Consider the following 14,531-nt stretch of genomic DNA (forward strand, 5'->3'; position numbering starts at 1 on the left):
AGGCTCGATTAACTTAAGTTAATGGTTTTCACCTACAATGCCCAGACTAATTATACTTTACTGGAAACAACTGAATCACTGTCTTTGTTCACATGGATGATTTTGAAACAAAGTAGAGCTATGAGTGGTAAACAAAAAAAAAAAAAAAGGCAGATTTCATCCCAAAAGTCTTTAGGGAAAAACAGTGCAGCAAACACCAAAACTATTAACAACACAATAGAAACTTTTTATAGATTAAATTACTGTCAGAAAAATCCCTGCTGGTGTCTTATTTATCTGAAAACTTGTGGGCAAAGCTTGGCCTGTAATTGATTCCAGGTATGTGTCTCTCTATCTCACTGTGATGGAATTTATCCAAGGACACCATACAAATGTCAAGGGGGATTAAAGTAAAATTGCCAACACTTTCCTGTTTCCATTGAGGAAAGGCTAGAGACTCCTTTATCTATTTTACTGCTGTCCACATACATGTATGGTTTTCATGATCAAGGATTTGGAGGTAAATTGGAGGAGTTAAATTACCTCAGAAGGGTCACACAGGTCGCATTACTGAAGTGAGTTGAAATGTCGAATCGAAAGAAACAGATTGGGCCAGCTTGTCTTACTGCACTGCAGCAAAAGCAAATCAATCTGTCACAGGTGATGAGTCAGTTTGACTTCTCACAGAAACACACTCAAGTTACATGAACAATTTTTTTGTTTGCTTTAGGCTGTGAAAGTTAACCCAGGTTACTCTATGGCTACCTTTGCAAATTTGCCAGGACTGCTTGGCTTTTCAATCTTAAACGAGAGAGAGGATTTACTTCAAATGCAAGTTCTGCAAGTTGTCTCAAAGTAGCATCTTACCAGACTAGAACATCTGGATTAGCCTCTTCTTGCAAAGGCAATCAAATAAAGCAGAAATGCCTTGAAAACAAACAAAATCTCTCTTCGTCTTTTGAACGTATCAACATAGGGCGTTGCTCAGGAAAACAGTACTTAACGACTAAAAATCAAAACTAAATGCTTGTGACCTTCATTCCTCATGCGCTATTGCGTTAAAAACTGACACAGCTACATAGAGGGTATAATTGTATAGTCTTGGGAACACAAGTTAACTCTACCATGCACAGCGAAAGCCATGTATCAACAAAGAAATTCAAGAAATTCTGCCCACTTCACTGGGCCAGAACTCATCTGTGACGGACTGACGCAAAGTGTGGTCTGATGGATCCACATTTCAAATTGTTTTTGGAAACTATGGACGTTGTGCCCTCTGCTCTAAAGAGGAAAAGGGCTATTCAGATTATTACCAGTGCATATTGTTGAAGTCCAGCATATGCAACAGTTTGGGTTACAACAGCATGACTTTGTAGAAGGTAAGAGTGCTGCTAATACACTGGGCCGCCTGCAGTCCAGAAAATGGTGAATTATTAAGTGCAAAATATGTTGAAGGAGACTCCGGCCTATTGAGCAACTGAGGTCGTCTATCAAGCAAGAACGGAAAAGAATTTCACAATTGCCATCCTCTGTTCAAAAACATTTGTATTCTGTTGAATATAGATTGAAATGATATGCAGATCGTTACTCTATTTTCTTATTGGAAAACAGAGACATGCATGCATGTTACATCATGTCAGAGGAGTTTTAATCACCTACAAACATCTGTAGCTGACCCATCCTTGAGGGTATTAACCTCTTTTATGGGTAACACTGGAATGTCTGAGAAAGAAAGAATGGAAAGAGACTCTATGATGTGTGTCTGTTTAGCGTAAACTGATTCCCCTGAGAGTTGCGCATTGCCTGTCAAAAAGGATGGAAACAATTATCTTCATCTGTTCACCAGATCTAGAGGGTAGCCTCTCATTTACATACTTGGTTCACTTTGTGTATGTGTGTGTGTGTGTTAATGTGTGTGTTCCCCACAGACCCAAGGAGGAATCCTCAAGGGCCGCATGGCTTCCTTCCCTTTCATCCCAGCCACAGTCCACAGACAGTCACATCCATGCAAACGCTGCCGTCCCTGGTTAAGGTGGTTAAGTCTACGGAACATCTATGAGACAAGTCATCTCCCTCTCTCCCTGTTTTGGTTTCTGTCTGTCCTTCTGTTCTGGTCTGCTTCTATCATAAATTGTAAATGTTTACTGTGTTTTATCTTCCATTCCATTATATTCAATTTCTCTGTTTTTCTGTGTTCCATTGTCTCTTTGAACATAAATGCACAAACTCAAACACACACACACCACACACACACACACACACACACACACACACACACACACACACACACACACACACACACACACACACACACACACACAATCTACATCTGGTAACCTGTCACTCGTCACCACTAATAAATGATAATAGCAAATTCTCTGAAGGAAAAAACAAACATTTCATATTTCTGGAGTTGTTATATCATACTCACATTAAAAACTGATGTTGTCCTATTCCTATAAGAAAACTAGTGTTCAGTATGATATAAATATGTCTATGTATGTTCTGTTCAGTGGCCACGCAATCATATTATTAAGTGAAATCATATGGTATGTTGTGAGGATTTTTAGTAGAGCGGCATTAAATAGTCCTCTTTTACTTGACTGAAAGCATGACTGACTGAGTCTTAACTATAAAAACTTGCTGTAACTGGTTTTTGGTCACATTGGGGCAGCCTAAAAAAGTTGTGAACATTACAGTGACATAATATCACCTTTTCAACTGGCATAGGTAAGTTGTTAGCAAACATAAACATTCATTTGCAGTTTTTTTGGCCACCAGAGAAATGTATTTCCTATATTCTCTCTTTGGTTGGGCATAGTTTCCACTCACTATTAAGGAATATCGGGTTCATTAGCTGCTAAATGCTCTTCTATATGTTCACCAGCTTGCTAGCTTGTCCATCTGCAGACAGGTCGATGAGATAAGATAGGCCTTTATTTGTCCCACCATGGAGACAAAAACGTCTTCAGCTACAGAAGTTAGTATTAACATCAGAATGATTTTATTATGTTAAACTGTTATACAGAAGACCTTTAAATGTGACACTTTAAACATGTTAACAATGTCGCAAACACTTTCAGGTTAACAATACAACAGTATGCAATTTACATTTTTTGTATCAGCTTTTTCTCTTTCCTAAAAAAATTTTCAACCATTAACTTTGGCAAACCTTGATTATTTTACATCCAAGAAATCTAAACTACTACAATCCTTTGTTTCATATTTTTATTTTACTAAATGTACAAACCACAGACACAGACTATAATTTTCAGTGGTTGCTGGTGCCATCTTGAAGAAAGCACAGTCCACTTTTATTGCATGATATGCTATATCCACAACTTATTTTGAATGTTTTTTTTCCCTGTCTGTGGTTAGAAACAGGCTAAAACTGTTTCTATGTATTGTGCAGGGATTTCTGTTCAGTCCTCAGGGTGTAGCCTACACCCCAAAACCAAAATTACAGAGCAGAGAGCTCAGAGTGAGGGGGAGGGAGGGACCATGCAGCTACTATGACCTTCAAAGGGAAATTAAGCTCCTATAAAACATCTCAAATTCACAAAAGACTTAATCTCACTCTCTTGAAAACAGTCATCATCTACTTAAAGAACAAACGGCAAACAAACAAAAAAAATTTTGTGTGCCTACTTTATGTCTGTTCTGAGACCACTTAAGCAGGACCGGATCTGCTGAAAGACATCATGACTCACTCTGTCTGCTGAGTCTCAGTATAACTGTTACAGGTCAGGCCTCGAAACCGACCCCCCACGTTGATTCAGTCGTCACGCAGTTACATGCATTTGCCAATTCTCCAGACTCCACTGTTAAGTGACCAGTTTAGTGAGGTCTTAAAACCTCACCGCAGCGAAATGAAGTGATGAAAAATGTAACAGGGGCACCACACTTTCACTGGACCAGATGACTTGGACTAAAAACGAACAATAAATGGAAGCATTCTATATTAAGAATGTCCTCTTAAAGTTGCTAATGGCATGTTCATTTTGTGAGCAAGTGGACAAGTTAACACAAGTGTTCAGGCGGTGAGTGAAGGTGAGCAAAGAGGAGCAGATGCTGAGATCATGGTGAAGATATGCAGCTCCCTGAGGGGGTTGACTACAGGCTCTCTTGGAGACCTTTGGACCCTCCTTCAGCTGTGGGAGATGTTGGCCACTGTTTTGCCATATAGTGGCTGTGCAATTCACCACGCAGCATACACACACATACACAGACACACATGCAAGTGTTTCTGGATTCATGGATATGTGCTATAGTATTGCTACAAGTGTTGTGCAGATTCCCCTAAAATGCACAATCAGTACACAATATTTATATTTTCACTGCTCTCACAAAACTTTGTGAATCTTTAGGGAAATGAATGTAAATCTTATTATGTACGCTTATTATGTACTGGACTGTGGCAGATGTTATAGTTTATCCCATATATCCCATATACTGTGTGCATATATATATATATATATATGTGTGTGTGTGTGTGTGTATGTGTGACTGTGTGTGTGTGTGTATAGATATCGTGAAAAGTGAGTTTTCAAGAAACAAGAAACTCAGCTGGTACGTCTTGAGACCATGGGACACATTTCTGTGAACTGAGTAAAACTGTTTTTCTCTATTGTGCGGATTCTCAGGAAAAACACACAAACCCTTTTTATTCACAGGAACTTTTAGTGAAGTCTCTCTCTTTCTTGGCTTGCACTTTCAAATCATGGACTTTACAGAATGGGTTTAGTTCTCAGACTTCTCACACACACAGATACATATGTAAGCATATATAAATCATGGAGTTTCCTTCCCCTTCTCTCCTTCTCTCTCTTTCTTTTCGCACTGCTTTCCATCATTAAGCATGGAAACCAATCATCCTCTTTCCTGTGGTGTCTTAGATGGACCACAAATATGGAGGCATGTATATTACTGGAAAAAAAGATGAATTTTTTCAAAGATCCTGGTAGAGAAAATAGCTCTCTGCTGTTTTTCTGCTGTTTTGAATTTCCACCGTGAGCTGAACAACGAGAGTTCCAGTGAATTTTGCGTAGTGGGACCTTGGTCAGCTGGAGAGACATGCAGGAAAGGACAAAATCTGTTGACTTTTGTCATGTGGCCTACATTGTCTTAGTCACGCGTCTCAATTTGGTTAGGTTTATGTATGAGAACTACTTGTTTAGGTTTTCAGCACATGACACAAACACTGGTCTCCTTGGTGAAAGTTCCTGTTTCTTTGACTCTTCCATGTGCCAGCTTTCACCCTCTTTATACAGCTTCACCTGAATCTGCTGTCTCTGACAGTCAGACCTAAAACAACCCGAAAAAAAAACTTAATACGAAATACTGAATGACATGCAAAAACCACAAAAAAACAAACAAACAAAAAGCTTTGTGATAACACACAAAAGGATTTAACACACTGTCATCTTAACCTGTTTTATTTTAATCTCTGATTTAGTCAATCTTCACATTTCAGAATCCGTAACCACAAATTGTTGGGCATTTTTGCTTGATAAATGATCAGGATAGTTTCTTATTTGCTGTCAATCAGAACAAGAATCTTATTAAACAAAATATCCTTTAAAGTCAAAACAGGCAGCAAGATAAGAAGCTGACGCCTCTTCAGGGTCCACAGCAAATGCACATAAACACCCATACATGTCATAATCACACTGTTGTTAGTAAGTGCTGGAGAACAGATGGTCCAGCGAGAATTTAACCGTCATGGTAAATCATCTGTAGACACACCATCAGTGTGTTTCATTCCAGCACATGCAACACTTACAGTGTGCAGTTCACCATAAATCATAAAGACTTGGACGGAGAACTGAAGACAGCACAGGGAGGATGTTTTTTTGTTTGTGACTGATTTGTTTACATCACTATGCAATTATTTAAAGATCATCAATTATCAAGGAATGTTCTGTTATAGAGCAGGCATGTGTCTAAACTTGCCTGTGTACACTAAACTACTACACTGTACACTCTGTGTTCGGCAGCAGATTTAGAATGTTTTTATTTTTAGAATTCTTTAAAACAAAGAAAGAGATTTAAGGGGACTTTGTGGGAGGTTGAGTTTTACAAAGACAAGCCTGCTTTAGTCCTTTTGAGATGTTGGTGGATTCAGATCAAGTTTGCTTAAGCTCTCAGTTGATAAGAAGACGAGATGAGCTGGATTCAGACTCACTCATGAACAGATACTGGCGTACAAACACACACACACATGGATACCACTTCTTTTTTGCAGAAGAGATAAACTATAGGAGGAGAGAACAGGAGAACAGATGGCAGAGATGAAGAGAAGAGATGTGGAGGAAATTAAGGTTTTGGTTGAGGTTTGGAAGAGCAAAGCAAAGGAGTACTGCAGAGGACAGCAGAATCTTGCAGAGTAATGTTTTATGCTTTCTGTGGAATGAGCCTAAGCATCCGGTTTGGCTTTGTACAGACACGATCAGAGAAAATTAGATTATTCTACTGACTCCATCTGTCACAGTTTGCCAACACAGTCAAAATTAAGTTTTGCAAGTCGCAGTATTTACGGCAGTGAAGAATGATTTGTAGGGTGTAAAGATCACACAAACAGCCTGCCTATGTGACTTCTGCAGAGTTCTTCCTGACACAGTGCCTTCGACAGCACTTGCCAAACAGAACATTGATTACATTCAATGGAAAATATTCTCAGTGGTCAATGCCAGTGAGTTTCAGTTAATTATTCCAGCAATATCCATGCATGTAAACTAAAGTTTTGTTCAGGTATCAGTGAATAAAACATATTGTAAGTGGAAGTTCACCTTATGACAAACACAGCAAGGGTTTTGTGTGTGTGTGTGTGTGTGTGTGTGTGTGTGTTTGACAGCTGCTATAAACAGCTGCCGACATTAATAAATGGCCCACAGAGTGGCAAAGCATCAGAGCAGTGTGACACACACCCCTCTATTAGTGGCTGAGGTTTATGGTGCTGTCATCTTATTAAATCCCAGATTGTAGTTTTTGAGAGGAATATAGAATCTCTATAAAAGATCCAATTAAAGAAACATGCAGTTAAAGGGATATAAAACTTCTGTGTGTTATGCCATCACAAAGCTGCAAAAGAAATAAAGAGACACTGATGGTGTGTCGACACAGAAAGTGTTTCACTTGTGTTGAATGAGAGTGTGACAGAGCGAATACGAATCAAAAGCTCCAATCCGAAGTATATTTTTACGTTTGTAGTTTTTACGTGTGTTCACACACTGATTGTATGTTTAGGCTGTGCCAAAACACAGGTGACCCACAATGTTGATCTCAAATGTGTCCCGTGTAGACACAAATGAAGAACTTTCCTCATGCCATAATTGTGAAACAGTAGAAGATTCACTAATGAGCTTTTAGTGAACTTATGCATCCAGTTGTTTCCTTGTGAAAACACATTTGGGTATTTAAATAGATCATGTGACCTTCGAGAATTAGATTTTTCATGCTGTATAATGTGAAAAGGCAATTCAATTAGTATAGTTTTATTATTATGGTATTATTATGTTTTATAGACCTCACTTGACTTCTAAAAATGCACGAACATGTTTCAGCACAGGAAGTTCATCTCCCACCCTGTGTTAAGAGAGATTAAATCTTGAGAATCCTCAAACAAGCCCTTCCACTGCAAGCTGCAACTAGACGCAATTATGTTTCTGTAAAAATGAAAATATTACTGTATAGTCACAAACTAGGACCATAATATGGCATAGTCACAAGCCATTCTTAAAGACAGGAATGTAATTTTGAAGTGAAAATTAAAACAAAACAAAGTCATCTATCAGAGCTTGTGTATAATAAGGCCAAAAAAGAAAAAAACAAGACAGTGTTGTGCGCTTTCTCTCAGCCCCCCTCCTGAATACAGCACTGGGTTTCTAAACGCCATTTTCTTTTTCAGTAACGAGGCTTTACACATTTGCTCAATATCAAATGTGTTTTACTGCAAAAAGTACAGCATTTGATCATGCGTGGAATACACACACAATGCAGGTCACTGATCATATATGACATGACATGTGAGATAAACAACAAATAATTATGATTCTCCAGGGTAGTGACATACCATAAAATATTACCCATAGAGAGAGAGAGAGAGAGAGAGAGAGAGAGAGAGAGAGAGAGAGCGAGAGGTCTCTGTTTGGTCTGTTATTAGCAGGCCAATGCTTGTGCCGCGTTCGTACAGGATCTGTGGTTATGGTGACACCTGGTTGTTCCGTCTTTATGGCTTCTTCAGTTTAAATTCTGCAGAGGCCACCAAGTATGAATCATAACCAACTTGTTGAGGCAAAAGAGATTTATCATGGCCTTGAGTAGAGTTGGAAAATGGGGCAATACCAAAACAGATAGTTATTTGTTTGGAGTGAAAGCATGAAGGAAAAGTACTGGTAATGGTGAGAGTGGGTAGCAAAGCTCCAACAGCACTATTTTCAAAGCGCAAAAGTAGGTTAAGGAAAACACGTCAAAGCTTTGCAGACTTTCTTAGTCAAAAGTGTCATGTGCTGTGCTTTTCAAATCAAAATCCTTTCCATAGCTGCAACACATGGACCATGATGGCCTTCGGTTGGGAGTTTGGATATGGCCAGAATGTGAACAGTGGATAAGAAGAGAAAAAACATACTGGCAGGTAGAGCGTATTAGCTCTAAACGAAGGTAATAAAATCTTAAATCTAGTTCTAAAACTCACAGATAACCAGGGAAGCAACCTTAGCTCACTTCATACTGAGGCCTAAATAGGAACAGAAACTAAGTAAGGGAATAAGCAACTGAGTCACTGAAGCAGGCCTTGCCAAAGCAAGACTGACCTCCTTTCTTGATTTTTTCTTTACACTTGTATAGAATGTGAATCATTAACTTTTGACTCAAAAGACAAAAAGTCAAATCTCTTTGTTGCACCAAACAGGTTCAGACAACTGGGTTATAAGTTTGCATGTCTCCTCATGGGTCACAAGACTTCTTCTACTGGAACTTCACTGTTCGCTGATATTTTGTCATTAGCGAAATTAGATTTAGCCAGCAGAGAGTCCAAGCTGAGGATTTCTATTTCATGGCTGATTTGTGTTATGGACAACCCATTAGATCAGAGAAAGGGTGGAAACACTGGAACCAGACATGTGGTACACTGGAGTTTTTATTGTGGTTCTTGAGCTTAGATTCTTAAAGTGAGGTAAGGTGAACACAATGCAGTGCCAGAGAATACATCTGTATATGCTGGATACTCTGTAGCCCGTTACTCAGGGCTACAGTTAGAGCTAGCCAAATCCTGCTAAATACCCTGGACACTGAATTCCTCAGCAACACATGAGTTCAGCCAGTTGGTGACAAAAAGCATACAGTACATTTCGAGAAATATAACTAGTTTTGGATACTGTCGAGAGAAGCCTGGGTTTGTGATGAACAACTCAAGATGCTGGGAAGTCTTTTTCGGGTCTAACTGAATCCGGTCCAGCCCTGATATACTCCATACAGACTCCAATGGCTAAAGAACACATCATCTCTTCCTGCAGTGGTGCAGGGGGAGTCAAGATCCTCAGTCAAAACAATCATTAAAATATACTGTCACTTGGGTTTATTCTTTACAAGTATGCGTGTATTAAAGTGAAATGGGGTGATAGGATTAGGGTCCACACAGTCTTTGAAGCAGAGCCCCAAAAATAACCAAATCATTTGACGTTAGCAGGAAGGAGCCAGGTGAACACATCTGAATTGTCTTACAAAGCTCCCAGAATCTGACATCAGAAATTAATTAAACAAAATTGTGCCATTTCCAACCATTTTCTCCTATGTTAGAATTGGCACATTTAACTATTCTAAAAAACACCATACTTATAATCTTGCACGAGCATGCAAGAGCCTTCAAGGACAAGCAAATAACTGCATTTTGAGCTCAACAATCTTTTATGAAACGTTACACTGCGACAATTTGCAATCTACAGATAAACAGTGCTGGCAAAACACTTTGTGAGAGGTGAATGAACCAAAGGCTGAACAGTCCTTACTATCTGGACTGATAGCTTTGTGGAGAAATTAAATACAAAGAAAAAAACATTATTTTGACAAGAAAGATTTAAGAGAGAGATGGGACAGGAGAACAAGGTAGCAACACAGGAAAGAATGTACAAATTTATTTTTGTTGGCTTGCAGGTTATGAAAATGTCTGTATCTTTTCTTTTGTGTCCAACATTCCTTCATCATATCAAATTAGAAATGTTTCAAAATTCTACATTTTTTTATGCACAGTTGTATTATTTGTTCTCTTGGATGCATTTTGCATAAAGGATCGGAAAGAAAGATTAGATGTTGAGCTACAATGTGGGCAAATTGTATGTGAGGATTTTGAACGATGTCCATAGAATTTTCTTCACACTTAGTAAACCTGTGAGGACCACTCATAGGAAAGTGTCGTGGAAACCACAGATACTCACTTCATACGTAAACAGAACTAGAACACATAATGAAGTCTCCATAATATTTCCAGATTAACTGTACAATTCAAAGAGCATCTTTCAGCATCTTAAAGCAATTAAGGAAATGACTTTAATATCCTGAAGACATGATTTCTACTGAGTTCTGAGGTGATCAGCTTTCATCCATGCTGGGGAGAAGATACAGGCAACAAACGACAGGTGAAACCTAATGTATTCCATACACTGACAAGGACATGGTTAAAAACTATAAATGTTCCTGACTTTACCTTCTTTAGCAACTTTCTGACACTCACAGAGCACAAATTCATCACCTAATCCTTAAAATGGTCTAACACTCTGTCATGTTGTAAACTCCTTATAAATAATCTTTAAGTAAGCTCCGCCAGACTTGGCAGGCAGCTCGACACAAAGTCTGAGACGCTGCCAAACTCTATGCAAATGAGTTTTACATGAATACATCTCTATTTTCTTCCAGTCATTGAAAACATGGTGCTTCCTTGGACTGATGTTTGCTTGGTGGGGGAAATTTCCGGTGCTGGATAACTTGTCTTGGTGGCCTCACTCTGCACTTCCCTTGGGGAGAACAGCTATGCAGCCTCTGGACTGTACTATGACTTCTATTTTGTCATTCCTGCTAAGGGTTACACTGGCAGGATTTTGACGAGAGGTTGCTGGTGCAAGTCTGGAGGTCAACTCATAAAATAGGATGAGTGAAACGGTATTGAGATTGTATGTAATGTTCAGCAACAGTAAAGCTCAGCAGATGTTCCCAGGGGAAAATATGTAAGCATTAAAAAATACTCCCCAAGATTGCACCAATTAATATTAAAGATTAAAGATTAAAGTGACATATTTTGTCATTGGAGGGAACTCACTCCAACGAAATTTGTTCTCTGCATTTAACCCACCCAAGTGACGTGCACACACACACAGCAAACCCGGGGCAGTGGGCGACCGCGTGCAGCGCCCGGGGAGCAGTGGGGGTTAGGTACCTTGCTCAAGGGTACCTCAGCCATGGACACCGGGACGGGGAATCGAACCAGCGATCCACCGGTTACGGGTCCGACACCCTAACCGCTGATCCACGACTGCCCTTATTATGTTGTTCAGCATTTTTTTTTTTCAGTTTGGGTCCTCAGAGAGAAGAATCTCTTGCTCAGTAAGAAAGATAAATGCATTCTCTCACTGTCCTGTTATTTCATCACGTAAGGGAGGAGAGCTTTGCAATTTGGTGATAACATTAAACTCTGGAAAATGTGAAAACTGCCTGGTGCTTTGAGAAAGGTGTTTTGTGATTTGTCTGTGGGAACTCTTTCTACACAGTGAGAGATGGCACTGGATACACAGCATTCATTCTTATCAGAGATATTCTCTTTTTAGCTCTGCTTTGGTCTCCACCGACTTCAATGGGGAAAGCCTCACTTTTTAGCTGTTAAATGCAGATGCTGCTATGTCCTTCTGCTGTTTTGGGCGAGTAGCCTACAGTTGTGGCTTTTTCACCAAATAACTCTGATGACAGCAATGAGAATGAACAAAAAACAGATGCTGTGCATAATAAAGCCAAAACAATGGGATAAAAGAGGTTAAACTATTTGTCGAACTGAGGAGAGCTGCAGAGATTGGTGACAATTCCGTTTCTTAGGATTAAAATGACATTGTTCTTTCTGCAAGGATACTTAAAGTAAATAAATGTCATCTGCATCACCTACAAGCCTCACGATATTTCCCCTTTACAAGAGATATCATACCAGCATCTCATTAATTACCCTTGATTTAACTACTGAACTTATATGGTCTGTTATTTTGAAGTGAGTCATTTTACACACCCTTGATAGGTCCTTGTAAATGTTTGGCAAAATATATCTAAAAATTCCAGTCTGTTGCACAACAGAAAGATGACGTACAGTACAATATAATGAATTATAATTGCACAGAATGTATGCAGACAGTCTCCTTTCCACCCTGCTGTTAGCCTAGATTAATGGCAGTTATTACTCTAAACACACAGATACACTTAAGTTATTTTTAGGTATTACAGCAGATTGAACTACAGGGAAGCATGTTATTCTCTTCTTGGACACCTACTGAGATGTATTTAATGTCTCCTTCTATTTATTCTTGCTACATCCAACCTTCATTTGTCTTAACAGTGTGCTGTAGTAATATGTTTTTATCCCCTAATCCAACATGACAATCTTAGAAACAAAGAGTGTGACAGACACCCAGTTTATTATGTGATACATAATCGATCCAACAGATATAAAGATACAAAAACCATTCATTGTTTGTGTTTTTGTTAACAATCTTTTTTGCATTCTTCATTTGTCTATATGAAGACACATCCCTAACAACCTATGTTGTTATACACAATTGCAGGATTATTTGTATTAGTAAAGCGCAGTGATTATTCAGCATACATGACAAACAGACAGACAGACTGTGACACAGCAGTATTCTTTGAGTATCTTTCACTGAATCTATCTATCTATACTTCTGGCACAGCAAAGGCGAGTGAAAATAAAAAAGCGAGAGGAAGGAAGGGGATGTTACAGAAAGATTTATTCAAAACAAATAAATCAGCAAAAGAAGTGGAAAGAGAGGGAAAAGCACACACAGAAAGACAGAATGAGATAGGTAAACAATGAACTAATAGTAGAATAAAAAGCAAGGGGGAGGTGAAATAATTTCAAGATCTATGCTTTAGATTTGAAGGGAGCAGTTTGGACTGAATCAGTGCTGCAGACTGATTGACAAAATTTTTGAGAGTAAATAAGTTTTGAGTTAATAGCCACCACAGATAAAGACATTGGGCAATCTGGTTTGTGTAAATAGTCACATCCGTACGGCTGCATTTGTCTGTACATGAACATGTCTTGTTCCAATGTGTTTCCAATCTGTCATGGATTGTGGCCACGTAGAAAAGCATGGGAAACTGTCTGTGAGGGACAGAAATGCAGATTCACAAAGCAAGGGAGACAAGAAAAAGGAGAGAAGTAGACTTAACAGACAAAACATTTATATTCCTGATCAAATAGCGTCCCATTATTTTGTACTCCATTATTTTGTATTCCATGATCTGATAGAGTTGCAACTTTCTCTGCAAAGTTTAATCTTCTGCATAAAACCTTTGGGATTAGGACAATTCAAACTGTCTGTCTCCTCCTCACTTCCCTTTCATTTGTGATGACAGATGACACAGATGACAGAAGCTATGAATTTATAAAAAATGCCGATAATCTCATCTAAATCACCTTCAACTGTTTCTCTGTGTTTGCTTTACCGAAAAGATTTATGATTAGCAGCACAACTGATATCTTTAGCTCTGTGTGCTTAGCCTCCTAGGCTACCTAAGCTTCTACCTGGGGGAGGTTATTGGAATAGAGATAAGGCTGCCTTCAGACTACTCTCAGAGTTGAAAAAGCTACTGGAGCTGAGGGAAAATATATATATATATTTATAATACTATTTTCATGAATACACAGCATGACAACAGGGTTTAAAAACGTGTTCTTTTACTCTTGGGGTAGGAAGGCACAGCAACTGCCATTCACAAAGCGTTTTCCCCTTGGTAATGGCTTAGGAAATGCAACTTTGGCCTAATTAGAGGGCAGTTTTCCATGTTTACATTACATAACTGCCAACTTGTCTCCAAAGCATACAATTAGAATAAATTATAATGACATTTAGATTCCCTACCCCCTGGGAAGCCACTGGTTTGCATTCATAACAGCTTGATACTTGAAATTTCCTTCAAAGCATTGTTTGCTTTGTTTGATTTATGGTATAGTTATTAGATTTTCAAAAAACAAAGGACAAACTGGATGTCACACTGCATTGTCTGACATGTTCACACATTTTGATGTCATCGAAGATTAATTTAAGCTTTCATATGGTACACAGAGACTATAAAACAGTCTTCAAAGGATGCATTGGATTCAAAAGTCGACCTGGCTCTTTAAAGAATGTGTTTGAAGCTTTTTAATAAGTAGCCCATCCTCCGCCTCCCCACTGGTACCACAGCTGGCTTGGCACACAAAGAGGCCTTTTTGTCTGTGGGCATGAACATACACAGTCTCACACACACAAACACACATTTGACAGTTTGAGAAAATGTACGCT

The sequence above is a fragment of the Scatophagus argus genome, chromosome 22 (genome assembly GCF_020382885.2).
Source record: "Scatophagus argus isolate fScaArg1 chromosome 22, fScaArg1.pri, whole genome shotgun sequence".
Taxonomy (NCBI): Eukaryota; Metazoa; Chordata; class Actinopteri; family Scatophagidae; genus Scatophagus; species Scatophagus argus.